General features: G+C 45.0%; 1 protein-coding gene across 7 annotated transcripts in view; it reads left to right on the top strand.

The window, feature by feature from the left end:
- Map7 (microtubule associated protein 7) overlaps positions 1-21,958 on the top strand; it is a 148,719-nt gene that overhangs the window by 24,240 nt on the left and 102,521 nt on the right. The gene's annotated exons all lie outside the window — the stretch shown is intronic.

The raw sequence follows: 21,958 nt of genomic DNA, 5'->3' as shown, positions 1-21,958 counted from the left end.
TTCTGTCATTCCTATGAGCTGATTAAGTTTTAGCTTGTGTTCTGTGAGTGGCAAATTCTATCACTGATATTATCAGATTTTCCATGGTATGGCTCCGAGTGTCAGCACAGCCTGGCAGCCACAAATGATTAAGCAGCTGTAGGAGGATTGTAAGCAGATCTACGAGCCACGGCTGCCTTCTCAGTCCCGATTCCTAAATGAATCGTGTTGCTTTGGGTAAAAACAGTGGACACCGGCTACTTTAAACCCAGAAGTACGTTTTGCTTCCGGTTTTCAAAACAGGCTTTAGTAAATAGAGTCTTATCTCCGTAGTTGATTTCTGTTTACTGTCAGGGCTTCTGTGTGAAGAGCGAATAACCTCAGAATTCAATGCTGCTGTAGAGGGGGGTGCTTCTTGATTTGCCCAAGAGTTCACAGTTGAGCCTGTCTGTGCCGCCATTCAAAGTGAAACCTTCAAGAGGTTAGCAGCAGATCGTTCGGCCTCTGAGGAGTTGGAAACTTTTAAGGTCAATGCAGGTTTGTTGAAGTATTCCCACGGTGTGTTTGTCAAGACACTCCGGCCCTTTCCTCGAGTGTCCTGGAACGGTCATTCAGGATAGCTGGCGATTTTGTGCTGTGGTTTTCTTGACTCTCTCTTCCTGGCTCCGTCTTTGGTTTGGTTTGGTTTGGTTTGGTTGTTTTTGTTGTTGTTGTTGTTTTTAATTCCCTTCCAAGTAAAAGCTGCCCTTGGATATTTTATTTAAAAGAAAAGGAGAAAAGGAAAAGTTGGAATTTCTAAAGATGTTTGGGTTTTGGCAATTTACACACCAAGAATCTTAAATCAGGAAGTTCTTGATCCCCTGCCATTTGTCCCTTTTCATGTCTGCTCACACACACACACACACACACACACACACACACACACACGCATGCACACACATGCATGCACGCACAGACATTTAAAAAAAAAAAAAGATGCTGGGGAGTGCCGTGGGGGTGCCTGGGAAGGATTTCATCCTAACAAGGATGACCAGAGTTCCTTTACATGCCTATATGTCTCTAATCTGTGATACAGGCAACAAATGAGCCCGTGAATAATTCTGGATAATCTCAGATTCTGCTTAATGAGTAATTCTTTGGCTCTGATGTTAAGTTCCTCTTCAGGCATCTATCAATAGGAATGCCCACCTTCTGGTCCAGCTCTGCCTCATAGAAAACTGGCAGCCATGTTTTGTTTCTGCACTGTACAGTAGGATAGCCATTAGCCACACACGGCTCCAGAGCACTTGAAATAAAGCTAGCACAACCAAGAAAGTGATGTATTATTGTTAGGTTATTTAAACAAACCCGCCGCATGTGGCTATTCATGGGGCAGCATAGCTCTAGTCTATAGACGCAGACTATGTGGCATAGGTTTGTGTTTGAATTATCTCTGTTTCCTCCATCCCCACTGCCCCATGTGTCAAACAGGGTTAGGCCTTGTGGTAGAAACAGAAATATAAGGAGTTTAGGCCAGTCCCAGCTATATAGCAATTGTGAAATTCAAGGCTAGCCTAGACTATTAAAAAAAGAGGTGGGGAAGGTGGCTGGGAATGTAGTTCTGTTGGCAGAGTACTTGCTTAGCATGCATAAAGTCCCGAGTTCAATCCCAAGCATAGCATAAACTGGGTGTGAGTGTGGTGGCCCATGATTGTAATCCCCAGAATCGGAAGTTCAAGGTCACCCTTGCCTACATAGGGAGCTTGAAGCAAGCCTGTGCTGCATGAGTACCTGTCTCCAAAAAAACAAAACAAAAAAACAAACAAATTTTAAAAGCCATGTCACGAAACCTCCAAAGTTTCTCGGCACACAGTAGCCTGCATGAACAGTTCATCCCTCCTTCTCTTCCAGGTATTCCTTGCAGTTGCTCTTGTGTATTATATCATCTTTTGCAACTTTCGGGCTTCTATTTCCAAAACAAACCTAATGATACAGGTTGTCCTTTATGTGTGACTATTGAGATAAGCAATCAACTTTGGTTTTCTTCCCACTCCGCAGCCTAATCAGCCAACCGTGTCTGAGCCTGGTGCACAGTGCTGGTTTGCATGCCTAATGCCTTTTTTTTTTTTTTTTCTGTCATTATTAGAGTAAAGAACCATGCTATCTGAATTCATTAAGCTGAGTGCTTCTGGAGAGGATTACCCTGGTTAGCGATGAATACTGTCTTTTCAGGTGTACATACTGTTGAGTAACCATCACCAGGCTCTCACAGGAATGAACAGAGTGACTGCCTCCTAGATAGTGTGGCCTCTGAGTTACATGATGGAGTGAGTTGGGAATTTGGTCAGCTGGTGGGGAAGTTCTTAAAGCATTTGTCCATAGAATTGGAATTGGAATGCACATGCTATACATGCCTTACAGTTGCTGACACATCACATTTGAATAATATTGGAGCAAGCTAGGCTGATATGCTGTTTGTATACCTCCAAATGCTGAACACCTGTGTAATGCTGACCTCAGGCCTGCCTGGGTGAAATGTTTTAGGTACTGCTGTAAGTAGATGCCTTCGCTAGGTTCCAAGGCATGCTTGCTGAATTTTTCTAAGCGCGGCGTGTTATGAAGTAATGAGACATTTTTTCTTTGAGCCAATGTCCATTAGCTATTCTCCGTGGCGGTATTCTTTTGGGGTATTGTAGAAGTGTTGTGATGCAAACATAATTGAATAATTTTGCTCTTGGAAGTGTTAACTGTCTAGTAGAGGAAGACCAGTACGGCCAATAATATGAGTGAAAATTGAAAGGAGGGGAACTCGGGAGAAAGGCGGGGGTAACAGAAATGTGGATGACGTTCTCAAGACGAAGCACTTAGCCTGAAGCAGAAGGAGCACAGCAGAGGCTGGAAGCCTATCCCGAACATCTGGTTAATGATGGAAAAACCTCCGGAAACGCATGTGGGACCCAAGGCAGGAAAGGTTTCTCTAAAAGTAGTATCCAGGGGGCTAGAGAGATGGCTCAGCGGTTAAGAGCACTGACTGCTCTGCCAGAGGACCCAGGTTCAATTCCCAGCACCTACATGGCAGCTCACAAGTGTCTGTAACTACAATTCCGAGGAATCTGACGCCCTCATACAGATAAACCTGTAGGCAAAACACCAATGCAAATGAAATAAATTTAAAAAAAAAAAAGTTCTGGTGCCAGGCGGTGGTGGTGCACATCTTTAATCCCAGCACTTGGGAGGCAGAGGCAACGGGATCTCTGTGAGTTCGAAGACAGCCAAGGGTATACAGAGAAACCCTGCCTTGGGTTGTGGGGGTGTGGGGAGAAGAGGAGAGGACCTAGTTCTAAACACAGTGTTTTCCGATGAATGGTCATTTCCAGGCCTCCAAGTCTCCCCAAAAGCATGACAGCTGCAGTACACTGTCATTTATAGTGACTGCCCTGCCATTTGTGAACCATCTGAAGTATTGTCTCCTTGCACTTTATATTCCTGGGTTTTGTCTGTTTCCTTGTTTATTTATTTGTCTGTTTGAAATGGGATCTCAGCTCAGGCTGGCCTCAGATTTACTGTGGAGCTGAACAAAACCCTGAGCTCCTGATTCTCCTCCTGTTGCTCCCAAGGGCTGGGATTACAGGTGTGTGCCCACTCCTGGTTCAGTCCGATTTTTATATAAACCCGATTGGCTTCCAGCTCCAGTGCTGAGTTTATTTGTGAGACTTGACTCCAAATAACTTATTTTTAGAAAATGACCACCCTCGAAAGATGGAGAGCTTTATCTGTAACTGGATGGATTCTCACCTCACAGGCTTTGGAGCCTCTCGGTGGTAATGCCCCATCGGGGACAATGTCATAACTGAGATTCGAAGCCATCTTTGATCTGTAGGTATCTTCATCTAGCATCCGGTTCTTTTGTTGTTGCTTTGTTTTTTAATAAGCCTCCCTCTAGAGAGATTTTTCACAGTGATCTGGATTTTTTTAGCTTCCCTTCTGTCTTGGATTACCTTCTGTTGCTGTGATAAAGACTGACCAAACACAACAAAGTGGTTTGTTTCCAATTACGTCATGAAGACAAGTCAGAGCAGGAAGTCAAGGTGGGAACCTGGAGGCAGGAACTGAAGCAAAGACCATGGAGGAGTGCTGCTTATGACCTTGCTCCTGCTGGTTCACACAGTTTGCTTTCTTATAAACCCCCAGAACATCTGCCCAGGGGTGGGCACTGCCCACAGTGAGCAAGACCATCCCATGTCAATCATTAATCAAGAAAATACCCCGGAGCTTGCCCACTGGACAATCTGGCTTGGGTTAAGTTGACCAGGAGGTAAAGAAAAAAATCTAACCAGGCTACCTGGAAAAATTGGAAGGCATGCCACACCTGGCCATTTCTTCTCCTCGGTAATTAGCAAGAGCTAATTGGCAGCTGCCATATAGAGGAGTCATGCTTCCATTAACCCTCTTCTATAATAGAATGTGCACCAACTGGTCTACCTCTGTTGCTGCATTGCCATGGCCATTTGCTTTTAAAGCCCTTGACCTAAAAAAATAAGTCCCAAACTCCTTACCCTTGGACGTGAATTTCCTGTAATCTGGTCCTTTCTCATCCTTCTCTTCCCTTGTATTCTTCAAACTCCGTGCCCTGGCTGCACCCAAATCCTGGCTTTTCCCTGCCCCCACATTCTCCTCCTCTGTGTCCTTCTCAGGGTCTTCCCTCCACCTCCTTCGGCTTTCTTCTTTATCTAGATATTCTAACACGTGGTTTGGAATCAGATCAAATGTCCTGTCCTCCAGACCTCCCTTCCTCACAAGGCTCCTCTAAGAACCCTCCCCTCTCAGTGCCCGCCTCCCCATCCTGGTTAATCATGAGTCTGCGTTCACAGAAGAGTCTTGGGACAAGGCACCACTCTCCCGTCGTCACACATCTTCCTGCTTCTCTCTTCCCTTGTCCTGCTGGACAGGACCATTGTCGTTTACCAGTGTCCCTTCTCAGCCATTTCAGAACAAGGTAAACGGTTTTAGTAGGGAAATGTAACAGTTAGTGAGGCAGAAGTGTATTCTAGAAAAACAGTAACTTCAAAATTCTCTACTATAAGGCTTTCCTATTACATAATATTCCCTATTATGAGAACTGTTGATGTCCAGTTGATTGGCATAACTTTCATCTGTTTAAGAGTTCCTGTCTTAGGTTTCTATTACTATAAAGAGACACCATGACCATGGCAACTCTAACAATTGAAAACATTTAATTGGGATGACTCGCTAACAGTTTCAGAGATTCAGTCCATTATCATCATGACAGAGAACATAGCATCGTGGAGGCAGATGTGGTGCTGGGAGTTGACTGAGACACTGGGCGGCATCCTGAGCATAGGAAACCTCAAAACCCACCCCCAGAGTGACACACTTCCTCCAACAAGGTCATACCCACTCAAACAAAGCCACATCTCCTAATAGTGCCACTCCCTATGAGATTGGGGGGCCAAATACATGCAAACTACCACAGGGCCTAAATGTAATCTTTATTCAAAATGTTTGTATCAACATAAGAAGTGTTGGAGCAAGGATGACAATATCTGATTTATAGTTTTCTCCTTGTGGAGTCTCTAAGCATTTGTAAAGCAAATGACTTGAGCTGTGTCCCAGGCATTCTGTGTTAGGGAAGAAGTCACTGCATGTCACTATGTACAAGAGGACACGCTCAGCCTGTAAATGATTGATTTATTTTACAGATAGATACTATTTAAATAAATAGATGTGGTTAAAAGACAGTTGTTCAACTCATAGGAACCAAGCACTATTAAATATTGGGCTAGAAATCCCCAGCTTGTAACTTTTCCACACTATTTATTGGAAAGTTATAGTCTGTTTGAATTTAGGCTCTTATGTCTACTAATATCAGTGCTTCTAGGAGTAACTTTAATTTGTTGTTTCCAGGAAGTATTTCAGATGAATTGCTGGCACCTTTATCATATTTTGGTTTTTGTTGTATCTTATTTGTTTTTTTTTTGTTTGTTTCCTAGTTTGTTTATTAAGGCAAGAACTTACATAGCCCAGGCTATATTCAAATTTCAGAAATTCTGGATATCTAGGAAGAGCCTGGCTTATTTGGGATAACCCCTGTGTTAACTTCCAAAGGCAAGTAATAACTCCACTCACCGCATCCCAAGCCAGAGGCAGAGGCCTAAAGTGTGTCACAGATGAACTGCAGACATTGCATTTGAAGTATTGACCAGAATGCCATTCCATGTATGCTGACTACAGAATTCAAGGCTTATTTTGAGGTTCTCATCCCAGTAAAGGTTTGTTAGTGAGAATATAAATTATTTCTAGATTCCAAAGAATTTACAAACCCAAGTCCAGTGTGGAGTCTGGAGTTGATGTGGAATATGGGAGTGAACTGGAGTTTAGGAGGATGGGTGAAGGAAATGTTCAGTTTCAGTCTTAAGTATATGTGATTAGAAGGGCTAGAATCATCCTAACTAAAGGCCCTGGCCATATTCAGTAGGAGTAAGGTATTAAAGTAACAGAGTTCAGCAATAGCACCTGCCCTAAAACCACTGGGGGCAATACTGTGGAGACTAGAGCCACCTCTGTGGCTAGCAGAATTATTTCCAACATTAGGAGTCAAGCATTATCAAGAGATGGCTGAGAATGGAGCTGGAGAGCTGAGACCTTTATAAGACCCCTTAAAAATCTTCCTGAACAATGTAGCACAAAATCTGTTTAAAATACACTATTAAAAGAAGTTTTCCATGTACATAGTTGTTCTGATGCCCCATACAGAACTATACAGCTTCAAGGCCCACCTTTCTTGGGGCCATAACAGTTTATGGCGGAAAATAGGATGCTAGGAGAAGTTTAACCAGGCTGACAAGTATGCCATGGCCACAGATCCGAGTGAACTCCTGGGTTTCTACAAAAGACTGTGTGGTCTCAGGAAAAGTGCTGCAGAGGAAGTACCTTGTTCACTCATTTCAGCCTTTTCTCACCTGTGATCTGAAATAAATCAATCCTGCTCAGGTATAGGTGAGGACTAGAAAGACTTTATAAGTACATAACACATCTCTGGAACAGCTGGAGCTCACAAAACCATAGGATTGTAATAGTAACTTGTAACCAAATGACCCACATTTCTTTTCACTCCTATTTTGTAAGATTTATTTTTAATCATGTGTCTATGCGTGTGTCTTTTGAATATGCGCAAATGTGGGTAGGCTTCTACAGAGGCTAGAAGGCATCAGATCCTCAAGTTGGAGTTATTGGCCGTTGTGAACTGCCTGATATTGATGCTGCGAGTTGAACCTGGGTCCCCTGCAAGAGCAGTATGTACTCGTGACTGCTGAGCCATCTCTCCAGCCCTCTGTTCACTTCAGACATGTTCTGTTGATTGGTTCTACAGCTTGCTCAGTGTGCTTATGTGGAGATGCTTTTCCTACTTGAATTGGCTACCTTTATCTTGTGTGTAAATTGTGTAAATGAAAGAGTCTAAGGATGTTGCTTCTTTTCTTTTTCCCCCTGCTGTCCTAGAACTCAGAAATCCCCCAGCCTTTGTCTTCTGAGTGTTGGGATTCAGGGCATGTGCCACCACACCCAGCCTTGAGGAGTTTTTAGTAATTTTCTTGCAGTGGCCCTGTGTGACTGGATCCTTGTTCTGTGTTTATTCACGTGGATCAAAAGTACTAGATGTCAGGTAGGTTACTCATGAAATACCCTGTAATTTTCTGGTGTTTAATGAAGGAAGCAAATTACTACATTAGGTCAGATCACCTCACTTGTTTCAAATACAAGTAAAGGAGTATACTTTTTATTCTTTAAAATTAATGGCAAACTCTTAGTCTTTCTTGATCAGAGAACAAAAGCAATGATTCATCTTGGAGTGTTCAAAGGAATTTTTTTCTTAAAATTTTCAAGTCCTCTCTTCCCCTTATGAAGGTGTGTGTGGACATGCCTGTCACTCGATGGGAATGTTTGGCAGGTTTCTACCAGAGCATTTAGTCACAGATGCTTGTGTTCTGCATGGCTAATGCCAATCTTTACTTCAGAACTTCTTTCTCTGTGATAGTCTTCTTTCATTCATTCGTCAGCTGGCACAAAGTACCTCAGACACCCTCGACAGTAAAGCACCCAATTAGATGACCTGCCGCATTATCTACCGCATGTGCGACTCAGTCTTTGTATCCTGAAGCAGTGCATGCTGGATACCATCTGGCTTTCCGTAGAGTGCTCCCCTCTTCTGCATGGCCCCCTGTTGCTCCTCCCCTTTCCTCTGGCTGTACCTGATCCTGGCCTACTTGACTGGAGGTCATTTCTGTAAGGACCTACCCAAGCCAGGTCTCAGGTTTCATCGATTGTGAATTTGTCTCCTTTTGTTCCAGCCAAATTATAAATTATGTGCTTGTTTGCTGAGTCACTGTTAATGTGTCATTCAAGTCACACTGTGCCCTCCAGCACCCTAATGCAGAAGCTTTGGTGCGGCGGAGGCTCCCTCCATATTGGCTGTGTGAACAGGCATCACAAGTAAAAAAATTAAAATGGACAGGAACATATCCAGCCGACTTTTATCATCGAAGTTCTAGACCACGTGGCCTTCAGTAGGGAAATGCCCCCTAGAAGCCAGTCCCAGACTTTCTGGCCCATAGGTGATGGATGCCTGGGTGTAGCAAGCCAGAAAGGATGGGTGGGAGAGGGCAGCCAAGGAAGTCTGGTTCCACAGGCTTGGACGGCCCAGGGCCAGGACTTTGTTCTGACCCTGGCAAAGGGCAGACATCAGATTGATCATTACCCTGCCCGTTGCTACTACCGTGACTTTTTGTATGAAAGACCTTTGCCCACCAGCCTTCTCCTAGAGGGGATTTGTTGGTTTAAACTAGACAACATTATGGTCTTGAGACTCTGTTGTAGCTTACCTGCATCAGGTTCTGGTGGTAGATCCTCCCAAAAGCACCTTCTCCCACCATATTTCTTTACGGGCCAGAGCTAATTATGAAATGCTCATTTTGAGTTGATGGTGTGTAGTCATGACCATGTTTGACTTCTTATTAGCATATGCTTCCCTTTTGAGCAACTGGAATTCACTATCAAGGTCGAAAAGCAAACATTGTAGGCCAGTGAGAAATGACATAAGAAATCCCCAGTGACTTTTAAACTCCCACGCCCATGCCCACCCCCACCCCCACTCACACTGGCTGCTCTGCATCAGAAAATGTCCTGGAAAGAGACCTGGAGCTGCTGCTAAGTTGGCAAAATCCAGTGCGTACCGAGTGGCATTCCTGCCTGTCCCTGCCCATCCAAGTGCATCTCATTAAGTCACCCTTGGAAGTCACCTTTTATGCTTCTTTTTCATAAAGCCATCTCGGCATCAGATTTTTTTTTTTTTTTTTTTAGACCTAGAAAAACAGGTTTCTTTGTGGGAAGACCTTTCAGTCAGCATTATAAAGATGCAAAGTGGCAGCTGAGACCTTAGGTTTCAAAAGCTCACCACTGTGAGTTTTCACCCTAGGCCTGCTTGGGGAGCCGTGTTTTCTTTTCGTGAATGTGTTACAACTAATTCTCCTGTGAGTCTGCAGCCCTAATCCTTTGCCTTATCTGCATGCGCTGGTGGTCATTATCCTGCAGCCTCCCATTACCTCTAGTAGTTTGGGATGCTACGACATTAATAATAGCATGAGTTATGAACAGAACTCTAAAGCAGCCACTTAATCAACACTTGAAATCACTAACCAACACCATGCATTTACTCAGTCCGGTTCATTTCAGACCCCTCTCCACGGCCTTCTAAATGCAGTACCGTGTTTGAAGCTGCACAGCTCCGCCTTCAACCCCATGCAGGCGCTCAGCAGTCCAGCGCTGTGCTAGAAATCGTTTCCACCCCGCCTACCATATCACGAACCTAGCCATTCCCTGAGGCCCACAGACTTCAGCAAGCACTGATGTGTCTGTCCTGCCCTAGGCAGTGTGCTACAAGTGTGCATGTATGTGAGTGCATGTTCCCGCAGGCCTAGAGCCTCACCCCCCCGGGGAATCCACCTCTGTGTGCATCTCAGATTTCAGCCTTTGGTTGTTAGGGATCTTCAACCTGGGTGTCTTTGGGTTATAATTTATAATAATTAAGAAAAATGCTAGAAAAGATAACATCATAAATACCCACATGCTCATGATCTCAGATACTAAACATATATCTAAACACTTTATAGTCAAAGACCTAATAATGGTGTGTGTGTGTGTATGTGTGTACATATACTATCTGATGGCTAGTGCCATCGTTTCTCCTGTATCCTTCCATAGTCAACTTCTGTCTGTGCCTCCATCTCCCCAGTTCCTGGTCCCATGTTTACCCTTCCTGGCCGTTTCTGTGTCTTGGATGCAAATTGTCTATCAGTTTGCAGTGTGTGCTGCTTCTCCCATCCAGAGTGTTAACTGGTGCCTAGAGTTCTGTGGTGTGACGGGCATCTTCATCCTCAGGTGATGGAGGAGTTGACTGCAGCTTTGTTTTGCCTCTTACCTGGTTGCTGATAGAAATCTCCACTCTGTACCTTTTCAAGGACTTTTATAGGGCCTATGTGCATTCCTGGAAGTGGGTGGTATGTGCATTGGCATGTGCAGAAATGCTTTGCTGGGATGCTTTGCTCAGTGTGCTTACTCCGGGGCAGCAGAGGAGCCCTTTCCCCACATCCTCACTTAGGCTCCATGTAGTAAGACAGATGAATCAGGCAGATAGAAAATGGTGTTTGATTTCAACAAACAAAAATAGGAGGCATTGACTCCTATAAATTCTTTTTAGTGACAGAAATGACAGGACCACTGAGATGTTTTTCCTCTTGAGGGAAGGCAGGAGAAACCACCACACTGGTCATTGGCTTTCAGCTTACTGTCTTTGAGAGATCGGGGGACTTGAGAAGGCAGTTTTCACAGCATTGCCTTGGTGGCTTTGGTCAGAGCTGGCTTCAGATCCTGCTCCGAATAGGCTCCAGTTCGTGGACATGGACTTTTTTAAGTTCCTGCCTGTTACTTCTTCCTGTTCATCCAAAGCTGTTATCAGGTGAGCAGAGAGGCTGTGAAGTATGCAGATTAAGCCAGGCTCTGATCCAATTACTTCTACCAAAATTTCATTCAGGGTGAAGGATATTAAGTGGAAAGGAGGAGCCAGCATTTGGAGATTCCTCAGGAGAGCACGTGTTGAAAACAGTACTTAAAATCAGATTTGCTAATCGTTCGTGGGCTTCCATTATTCATGTAATCCTTGGGCTTGATTAGCATGTGTAAAGTATAAATTCCACAAATGCGGGGCATTACCATGAATAATTTAAAGGCCAGGAGGTAGCACTGTGTGACTGAGGGTGTCTTCATTATTATGGAGGCTATTTTCATCACTGAGAGGAAGCTGGAATGTGTAGACAGCTAGTCTGAAGACCTCAATGTTGCTTTCAGCCCAGCCACACATACATATGACTGTCTTGTTTTCCTGGAAAAAGAAAGTTGCTTTGCTGTTAAAAAAAAAAAAAAAAAAAAAGCAATCAATGTTCTGTGGTCTCTGCATCAATAAGGTGCAGTCTGACCTCCTAGAGTGGACGGGAGCTGTGCTCAGCACAACCAGACAGACGGGGAGTACGGGGCTGTGTGCTCCTAGTTTTAAGTTGCCTCGGTTCTTGTTCTGCAGATTATTAGTCCCAATTTTGGGGCATTCCTTAAGGATGTCTAATGAGCTCACATTGTTACTGTGAATTTTGGGGTGTCCCATCTGGGTTGCCAGATGCTGCTGGGGAAATCAGGGTCCCCTCTCAAGAGTCTTAGCCTCATTCATCATAAAATAACTTAAGAATAGACTTAAACAGAGGTTCTGGGACAATTTTATTAGACTTTAAAAGAAAAGGCCCTAGGGTCCTAACACTGTAAATCTTATCAGCTGCCCAGGAAGAAGGGAAAAGGTACTGGCATGCAGATCCAACATATGGAGATGCAGAGGCTCCTTTAGAGAAAGCAGGGAAACCCAAGTACCAGAAAAAGCTTACTTGGGTTCTAACCAGCATTGTGAAGGCCTAGACTTGACTTTACAGGCTTTACCTTAGGGAAAGGGTCACCATCTCAGACCACCTGCTGTACTCAGTTCCAGAAAGGACCTCAGGAAAGTGCCAGGACAACTGGAATGGATACAGAGCAGTGTCCTGTCTGCAGTTTAGGCCCTTGACGATCTCTAGATAATCCTGCTGAGCAGTCCAGATAATCCTGTTCAGTGGATTATGGTTCCCTGCCCAAAGTCTAGACCAATAGTTTCAAAAAAATCACCTTGCCCCTTCTACCCAATCCCAAGTTGCCAATTCCCGGCTTGTGGTTTTTCCCTATAAAAACCCTCTACACCTGGGCTCCTGGCCGCTGCCACATTTCCTTCCATCTGCCATGTGGCAGCCCAGGTTGAACCTGAATGGACCCTTATGTGCTTGCATCGGAAACCGGCTCCTTGGTGATCTCTGGGGATTTCGCGAAACAGGTACAACAGCATCCCAAAGAAAGATACAGAGAAAAGTCAAAATAGCATCTGAGCATTCAGAAATACGGACCGACGCAGCAGAACCGCACGGCTGCGTGGCTTGAAGGGGCTCTGAGGAAGTGTGGAGAGGGTGTACAGTGTCTCATGAAGAGGGTAATTATCCTTCCGAACTCTTCAGCATGGCTTAAGGTGAGCCCACCTTCCTAGAGGTCCTTTACCCACGTCATTGGCCCTGTCTGACTGGAATGTTAGGTCTCTACTCAGGGCAGAGAATCTTTTCTCTCTCACTTAATGGTCCTTTACTGCTACCGAAACAACAGGTCCTCCATCCTTGTACCCAGTCTACCCCATGAGCCATCTTTCCTCTGGCGCTCAGCCTGCACTGCTCCACGTGCTGTGAAGCTGTGTTTTCCAGGAGAACGGAGACATTCGGAATTTTTATCAGGATATTTGTGTAGTGTGATGCTTGCTGACACTTAACCAAACTCTTGCCATGTACCACATGCTTTATATGGCTAATCAGTAGCACCATGCTGTTTGGGCACTCCAGCCCTCAAATAACCAGATAACCTATTTTCTTTATGAGGTATCCAGCCTTGGGTAATTTGTTGTAGTAACACAAAACAGATTAACTCATGATCTATGCTTCCAGAGCGGCAGGTTAGCTTTTGGCTACAACAAAAAGTATAGCTGTCTTAGAGGCCTTCTGTAACTGTCTTCTCTTTTGAACTATAACCCATTTTAAACTCCTTGCTAGACCCGTCCATAGACTCTGACAGTTCAGTTAGCATGGGTTGACATGCCCTTTCCTGTCCTTCTCATCTCCCTCAAAAGAAAGCAGAAACCCTGGAGGCAGATTCCTTATCTGACAAGCCACTGCACCACAGAGGACTTCAAAGTCACCTTCCCTTTTGCTACTAACAACAGACCTTGGGGGTATAAAGAGCCTGGAGAAAGCCCCCAAACCACAGCAGGCCTCACCTCTTTCTGTCAGTTGGAGCAGCCTTGTGATTCAGCTCCCATGTCTCTGGATAAATCTTGGGAATTCCTCAGGGAGGAGGTCTCAGTGGTACCTTAGAGGTTGATTACCACACCTGCAGCCACATCTGACTTCCCCGGGTGTTGTATCCAAGGGGAAGGGTATGCAGTGGAGCAGCGTTAAACCCACACGTGACTTTTCCCACTGCAAAATCAGAATACAGAAAAGGACGGTGACATACTGCCGAGAGCCCAAGCCTAGCATCCATATGCCTGGCCCCTCCCCGCCCAGGCCTGCTGAGCCTCCCCTCGGGTCTTCGTGTTGGACGGGGACGGTAGTTGAATGTAATGAGTAAAGACACAGTCCCTGGGATTGGAAGGCTCTGGGCTGGCTTCTGGCTCTCTTGCTGTTATCAGCTGTAACTTCAGGCAAGTCATGTGACCTCTGAGCCTGTCTCCCTCAAACCTTGTCAAATGTTGGTAATAACAAGCACTGGCTTCAGAGTTATCGCGTGGTTAAACAAGAGGACACGTGTGAACCCGCGCATGTTAGGACAAGTAAACCATGCATGAGGTTTTGGCCTATGTAAATGGCATGTGCACAGACAGAATGCAGGGAAATGTCTTTCCTTGGAAGTGAAAGACCCATCAAGCCTTAGAGTAGCTGTCCCAAAGAGGAGGTCGGAGCAGAGAAAATGCCACCACACACACACACACACACACACACACACACACACACACACACACAAGACATGATCACAGGCAGCTAGCTGCAACCCTGGTATCGGGACACTGAGTGGAGAGGACTGTGAGTTTGATAGCAGCTGGTCTACATGGTAAGACCCTATCTCAAAAGAGGGGGCACCTAGAGAGAGGGTGAGGGAGGGTACCCTCAGGTGGTTCCTACTTGGAGGTGTGTGGGGTCAGAATGCCTGGACAGCTCTGGCTTCACAGCTGTGTGTGAGCTCTGTCCTGGTGTTGCCATAACAAAATACCAATCTGTGGCTTCAACAACAGGAATTTGTTTCCTTCATCTAGAGATTAGAAGTCTATCAACATGTCTACAGATTCGGCTTCTTTGGGAGCCCATTCGTTAATTTGTCTGTCCTGGATTCTCACTTCTGCCAATCAGTGACTTCATGTCCCCTGATAAGGACACCAAGCATGCCCCTAGGACCTTATTGACCTTAGTTACTTCCTTGAAGCACTGTTTCCAAATATAGTCACACTCCAAGGTACTGGGAAGTAGGGTTTCAGCTCTGGTTTTTATAGTTCTATGTGGATATTAACTGGCCCTTTGAGGAGATTTGCAGTGGATTAGAAACTTCCCTTGGACCTGTACAGGGAGAATCTTACATAGCAAGGAAGGTGAGGTGGCCGTCAGGGGAGAGTCATGATGTTATTACAAACCCCTAACACATTTCTTCACACTGGCTAAGTGCTTAGTATCCACTGATATGTTGGCTGTAGACGTATAAACTGGGTTGTATAGATAGAATTGTAGTTTTTTGAGAACTTTGTATGTGAGCACTCAATGCATCTACATCATTCCCACCCTTCCTGGTATAAACTGGTTTTAAAAGATAAATTTAGAGCCAGATATAATGGTGCATACTTGTGATATCAACACCGTAGAGGCTGAGGCAGGAAGATCTCTTTGCACAGCAGGCCAGCATGGGCTACATAGTGAATGCGGGCCAGCCTAGGCTACAGAGTGAGACCCTGTCTCAAAATAAATGAGGGAGGGAAATGATAGGCGGCAGCACTGGTTAGCACGTGGGAAGGTCACGGTCACGACAGAACCCAGTGCTCCTTTTTAGAGCTTTTTTAGGAGGGAAAGGGGGAGGAGAAAGAGGAGAGCCAGGCCTGGTGGGGGAGGGAAGCGGGAGCAGAGCAGAGAGAGGGAAAGGGTGGGGTCCGCATCTGGCATTTTAAGGCAGGTATATAGTCGCCAGCGCATGTGGGGGAGTGAGGGCAGGATCCTAACAGGAAGGACAGAGGGACAGAATATCGAAACTTTTATCTGCATTGTAAGGCTACTGAATGATTTGTAGTTCATATTGAAGGCTGTTTTTAATTCCTAACATGGCACATCATTTTTTAAATGAGTGTGTTTTTAGAGTTGCAAACTCAGAAAGACACTCTGGAAGTCATCCCTTGAGCCACCAAGAGTTCCATCATTCATCCAGTCCGGGAGGTTGCTTCCGTACCTGGTAGTCTTTACACCTACCCGGTGCGCTGGTTCAGTACCATCTAGCTGACACATCATGCCCAAGGGAAGCATGAGGCATTCTGGAAAAATTGAGGCAGGCCTAAAGGAGATACAGCTTCTCCTCCTAACTCTGGCATTCAAATACTGCTGATGTGACCGCATCAGTTAACTGTTGCTACGCAACAAGCCACTCTAAAACCCAGGCGCGTCCTGTGGTTTGGCATAGTGCTTCTCTACCTGGTTTTGCCTGTGCTCATTCAGGCTCCTTTCAGTGAGGGCCTGGTAATTCCTGGTAACTGTCAGCAGGTCTGTCCCTGTCCTCCTCCACAGGGCTTTCTGACCTCTGTCCCCTCAGGGAAACATTGCAGAAGAATAACTGCCAGCAGGTGCTACCAGGTCCCTCTCGGACCTAGCCTTGGAAGCTGCCCATGGTTACTCTGCCGTGTACAGTGCAAGGTCCAGTCCTGATTAAGGGAGTAGAAGAAGCCCTACTTCCTGGTGGGAAGAATGGCCAATCAGTTTCAAAGAAGGCTGTGACTCAGCAAATGCTGTGACTTGGAACCATCTCCCAGAGCTGCTAATGTTCCCTGACCCCCTGTGCATCATATTGTGATTTGTGGGGGTGCTGATGGGGAAGTCTTTTAGACCTGTGAGCCAATGTGCTGCACAGTATACATTTTCCTCAAATGTGCTTATTTTAATTAAGATTTGCTTATTTTTTACATTATGTGTATAAGTGTTTTGTTTGCATGTGGGTATTTGCATCATGTATGTGCCTGGTACCCCCAGAAGACAGAGAGCATCCTGGAGTTTGAGACAATTGCAGGCTGCCATGCAGGGTCTGGGAAATGAAACCAAGTCCTGGAAGAACAGCCGTGGAATGATCGCTCCATCCTGGGTGTGTTTATTTGTATGCAGCGTTCTAAAGCATGTAATAAAAAGAAGCTTGCCTGTTATAGTTTGCTTCTAGGACATGGTCATTCAGCGATTCCATCCTCTGCCATTACAGTCGACTTATTGAGGGTCTTCAGCTGAGCTGATAAAATAAGTTGCTGAAATGATTGACATTTCCATTTGCTGGGAGCTTCAAAATAAATCTTTTCTGAATTGACTAAAGTGTTTTTGCTAGTCTGGATGATTTTTCACACTCCTTGCTTTTTTATTTGAATGCATTTTCGTTAATAGATTGGCATCTTTGATCAAAATAGAAGTCAAATTCTGTCACATTCATGTATTCATTTGCAGTGGACACATGTACATAGCTGTCTGTCAACAGCCCTTTATTTTAAAAGATGTTTTTATGTACAAAATCTTATTGCTTATTATATACACACATGACACACCTATGTTTTATATGTGCTTTCCTATAAGTACAACCGCCCAAGTCAAGTGTGACCCCTCTGACCACCCAGCCATGCATCTTTTCTTTCACTAATCTGTTTGCTCTTAGCTGAAACTGGACCCTGCCTCCCTCCTCCCTTGAATCTTAGAACATTCTCATTCCGTTTCTTCTCCATAGACAAGCATGTTCTGGCACTAGTGGTGCGTATGCCCTTTAAACACGGAGCCCCCATCTCGGGCAGAGTCCAGTGTCCCTGTTCACGTCTGCTACCCATTATATCGGCTTGTTTTCATTGCTCTACCTCCATCCCATGGGTGTGCAATGATGGATAGCAGAGCCTCCCTGGTTGCCCCTCTAAAAGGCAGCTGGATCTCACTGTTGAGTAAGGACCTAAATGTGAGTTCCCTTCTCTCTGGCAAAGTATCTTAAGAGGGAGCTCCTAAAACTCTTGTGATCCAAAAGATCAAAGATATGAAGTAATATACTAGGTGTGTGTGTGTGTGTGTGTGTGTGTGTGTGTGTGTGTGTGTGTCTGTGTATGCATAGTGTGTGTGCTCCTGTGTCCATACACAGGAAAAAGGGTTTATAGTTTTCAATTATATTCTAAAGCACATGTGGCCAGGTGCCATGGCACACACCTGTAATCCTATCACTTTGTAGTCTAAAGCAAGAAGATTGCTGTAACTTCAAAGCCTGGACTACATATAGAGCTCCAGTTCAGATCGGACTAGAATAATACCTTGTCTCAAAACAAAACCCACAGGTCTCCTAAGAAAAGGCTAGAATCCCTTGCTATCTAGGTCTTAATATCGAGAGGAGAAAGGGTCCAGGAAGATGGTCATAGTGTGCCCACTCCTTAGCAATGTGGCCTTCCAAGTACTAGGCACAGAGGATGAGCACATGGAAGTTTGAGGTCAAGAAAAGGAGAAACTTACATGTAAAACAAATGAGTGGTCTTCACAAGAGAAGAAAACAGGGAAATGCTTAATGAGCACCTTCCTCATGCCAAGATTTTGGCTGTGCGTTTGAAATTTTGGAGATTTTTATTTAATCCTCTCCAGCATTTTAATACGATGGAGAGCACTTAAGCGTAGGAACTAGTTTTTGCCCACTGATTAACTCTGTGGTGACATTCCACGTAACCCCCGCAACCTAGGGCTGTGTGTGTGTGTGTGTGTGTGTGTGTGTGTGTGTGTGTGTATACGCGCACTTGATTTTTTTTGAGACATTTTTCTGAAAGAACTTAGAAACTGCAACAACTCATAAACAGCTTTTCTGGATTAAGTTAGAGGTGTTATATCATTCTCTTATTGGAAGAAGTTGAACTTAACTTCCTATATTCATGCTTTCCGGGTCTTATAGGCTCGAGGAGAGTAGAGTGAGTTGGGTATGCACAAGTGATGAGATGCAGTGATCGTAGAAGAAGGACTCAGGGCCATTCTGAAGGGAGATGGGACTTCCGGGATGTCGGCTTCTGGGTTATGAGCTGTTGGAGGCAGGGTTTTAGGACAGTAGCTTTTTGAATTAAGCACTTTGCCTTCTTTCTCTCTGTTCTTCCATGGCCTGGCCTTCTATCAGTAGTCTCTGTGGACACGAGGGACAGTCCCCCTTGTGTGTCATGTCCCTTCATCCACAGGGTCTTCAGGACACGTTCTATCTGCTGGGTTGATGCCCAGGGCTTGAAGGTGGTGTGAAGTAAGTGACCCCAGGTTTTGTTTCCCAGGCCCACTATTATGGGGGGGAGGGCATCCTCACTGCTCACGGTGTGTTTCCTAATTGTTTATCTGCTTCTGCTATCACTTTCCAGTAAACATGACTCAGTAATAAAAGAATCCTGTCCGTTAGATGTGGCCTCAATGTTCAGGGGAACTACTAGACAAAGGACATGACTGTGTGAGGGTGTGTGTGTGTGTGTGTGTGTGTGTGTGTGTGTGTGTGTGTGTGAAGTACATATGATATGTATGATCATAAGCTTACCCCCTAAACATTTTTAAGTGTATGATTTAGTGGCATTAAGTACGCCTACAGTGTTATGCCTCCAAAGGATTGGTTTAACATTTTTCCTATATAAATATTTCTATCTTGCCTAGTCATATCTCTCTCTGCAAAACTATGTATCTTATTCAAAATCCCAAGGACAATGTAAATGAAACGTATCTGCTGAACACATCACTCCACCTTCTGCACTAACTAAAAGACAATGTTATAACTGCTACCACTCTGTCATTGGCTGTCAGGATTCTCCTTAGCACATCACATCACACCCTACAAATGCAGCCTTCGTGGTAGCAGCTGCCCGATTCTCTCCTCTGCCCCCCATGTCACAGTGAGGTGGCAAGTATATACCCTGAATGCTGACTTCTAACTCAGCCCAGCAGACACTGATTTCCTCTTCTGCATCATAGGCTAGCTGTAGTTACCCTCCATGCCAGGGTTTCAGCCCCCCCAAACCGGAAAGTACAAATACAATTGATAGGATATTAAGAACTCTAAGAAGTTTAATTCTTTATAACTTGAGAGGTGGGAAGGATAGACCATTCCAATTCCAGAGACGTATGCTCTGAAGTTCAAGGCTTAAATAAACAGCTTCTCAATGGCAGTTGTGTTTTAGCCTGGTCACCTCGCTATAGAATACATCCTACACTCAGAATTTAATGGCATCTTAGACAAAAACAAAGAGATGAGGATCCAGTGTGCACACGTGTATGAGGCCCTGAGTTCAATCCCCAATAACAAATGAATATAAGCTAAAGTGTAAGAATGCTTGGTAGTCTGTTCTGACAAGGAGACACCATGGCTGTGTGAGTGTCATTTATTTCCTATAGTAGAACACAGATCTCTGCACATGTTGTTTGCTTACCTGTCCTAACCACTTCCTGTTGGAATATGGATTCCATGGTTAGGGATGAGGACAGGGGAGATGTTACACGCCTACTCCCACCCCCCCCCCCAGCAGCTTGGTTAAATGCTAAGAGAGCTATTAGTTCTGTAGGGGTTCTGAATGACTGTTTATTGTACAGAACAAATGTGTTATAGCATAATTATTCCGCTGTTTCCCCAACAATGCCCTCTTTCAGATCAGACCCGAAGGCAGATAGAGCAGCCAGTCCTGTGGTTTCACTTTTACACTTAAATCTAGGCTGTCTGCTTATTTAATACAGCCCGCTAAATACAACGCTACACTCGCGTTTTACAAATGATTTGGGAATGCCAGGGCAGGTGACACATACCTGTAATCTCAGCACGGGGAGTTCAAGGTCATCCTTGGCTGCATATTGACTGACTCCCGGGCCAACCTGGGCTGCATTTGATACCTGTCTCAAAAAGAAACAAAGATTAATCAACTGTTCGGAAAAACAGTAAGGGAAAGGGGAGATTTCTTAAGCTGTACTTTTGCTGTTTGACCCCTCAGAGCCCTTCACAGTCACCGATGGTGCGCCTTGCACGCACAAACACAGTTCTCTCTCCAGGGTTCTCCTTGTCTGTGAGCTCTGTCAGGACCATTAGCTGCCTACTGATGTGATAAACTGGGGTCACCACTTGATAGGCTGGGTTCAGGCACCACAGGGTAGCAAATCTAGGCCACCAGTTACGAACAGCTTTTCCTAGGAACAAGGGGCTTGCCGGTTATCCTCTGTCTTTGTACAAGCTACTCGTCCTGGCACCAGGAAGTATTAGCATAAACTGCGTCAGGTAATAGATTGAACCGTCAGAAATCGTCCTAGTTAACGGTTTTTGACCCAATGTGACAATTGAATGTTGTTCAGTCTACAAAGCACAACTGAGGAAATGTATTTAAATTTTAGGCGTTCATGATATAATAACAATCCATTTACTTTAAAAAAAAAAAAATGCAGCCTGATAAAACCAGGCTCAATAATCTGAGTGTTTATACAGCTAACACCTTCACTTTTGGAAATGTCATTAACGTGCAAAGCATTGCAGAGTCCTAACCAGTAGCAATGTCCAAAGTCTTCGCAGCATGGAGGGAGCATCTGAAAGAGGGACAGAGATGGGGAGGAGGGACAGCCATGGGGAGGAGGGACGGAAGTGGGTGCTTAGCAGACAAGGCTGGTACTGCAGAGGGAATGTAGACAAGGCACAGGCCTGCTGGGCAGCTCTGTAGCGGGATGGCTGCTCATCCAGGCCCACAGAAGCAGCAATGATCAGCCTGCCTTTGAAATGTCCCAAGTAGTACAGTGTGGGGTTAGAGTGAGCTCAGCACACCCCACAAGGATGGCTTCCGTCTCAGACTCAGGAAGACCATGCTGTTTGCTGATGTCTGAAATCAACCTGAGCATTTCATCCTCCCCTTATATTACAAAAGTAAAATCTAGATAGCTAAAAGAAACAACCCATGCAGTGCTTGGTAATATTACATTGTCATCAGCTTGATAATGAAAGGTGAAAATAGTCAGCCACGTAGGTCGTCTGGTGGTTTGCAGAATTATTGAGAGGCAAATGTCCAAAACCAAGAGACACACCACCAGAATCACGCGAGCGCCTGAGAAGCGGCATCCATTCCTCCTGGGGCAGGCCGAGTTTACCCTGACAGTGTGCGGAAGTGAAGTTTCACCACCAAGGTCACGCTGTGTCTCAACGTGAAGGTTAAAACAAAATACAGACTGAGCATTCCTAATCAGAAAGCTCAAAGTCCAGAAGGATCCACAATCATTTTGTACCCTAACATGGTGCCACAAGTGGAAAATTCCACGTCTGTCCTTCATGTGGTGATCACTGTGAAAACACAGGTGCACTAAAAACACTGTATACAGTCACCTTCAGGTAGTGTGGGGTGTGTGTGTGTGTGGGGGGGGTTGTGTATAAGGATGTTTGAAGTGTAAATGAATGCCAGGTTTAGACGTGAGTCCCATTTCCCACACATCTCGTGTGTGTGTGTGTGTGTGTGTGTGTGTGTGTGTGTGTGTGTGTGTGTGTGTTGCAAAATCCAAAGAAAATCCACATTGTCAAGCATTTGTGGACCCAAGCATCT

Source organism: Onychomys torridus, chromosome 19 (assembly GCF_903995425.1).
Source record: "Onychomys torridus chromosome 19, mOncTor1.1, whole genome shotgun sequence".
NCBI lineage: Eukaryota > Metazoa > Chordata > Mammalia > Rodentia > Cricetidae > Onychomys > Onychomys torridus.
The sequence above is the reverse complement of the archived record's forward strand: the minus strand, read 5'-3'. Positions and strand labels throughout refer to the sequence as shown.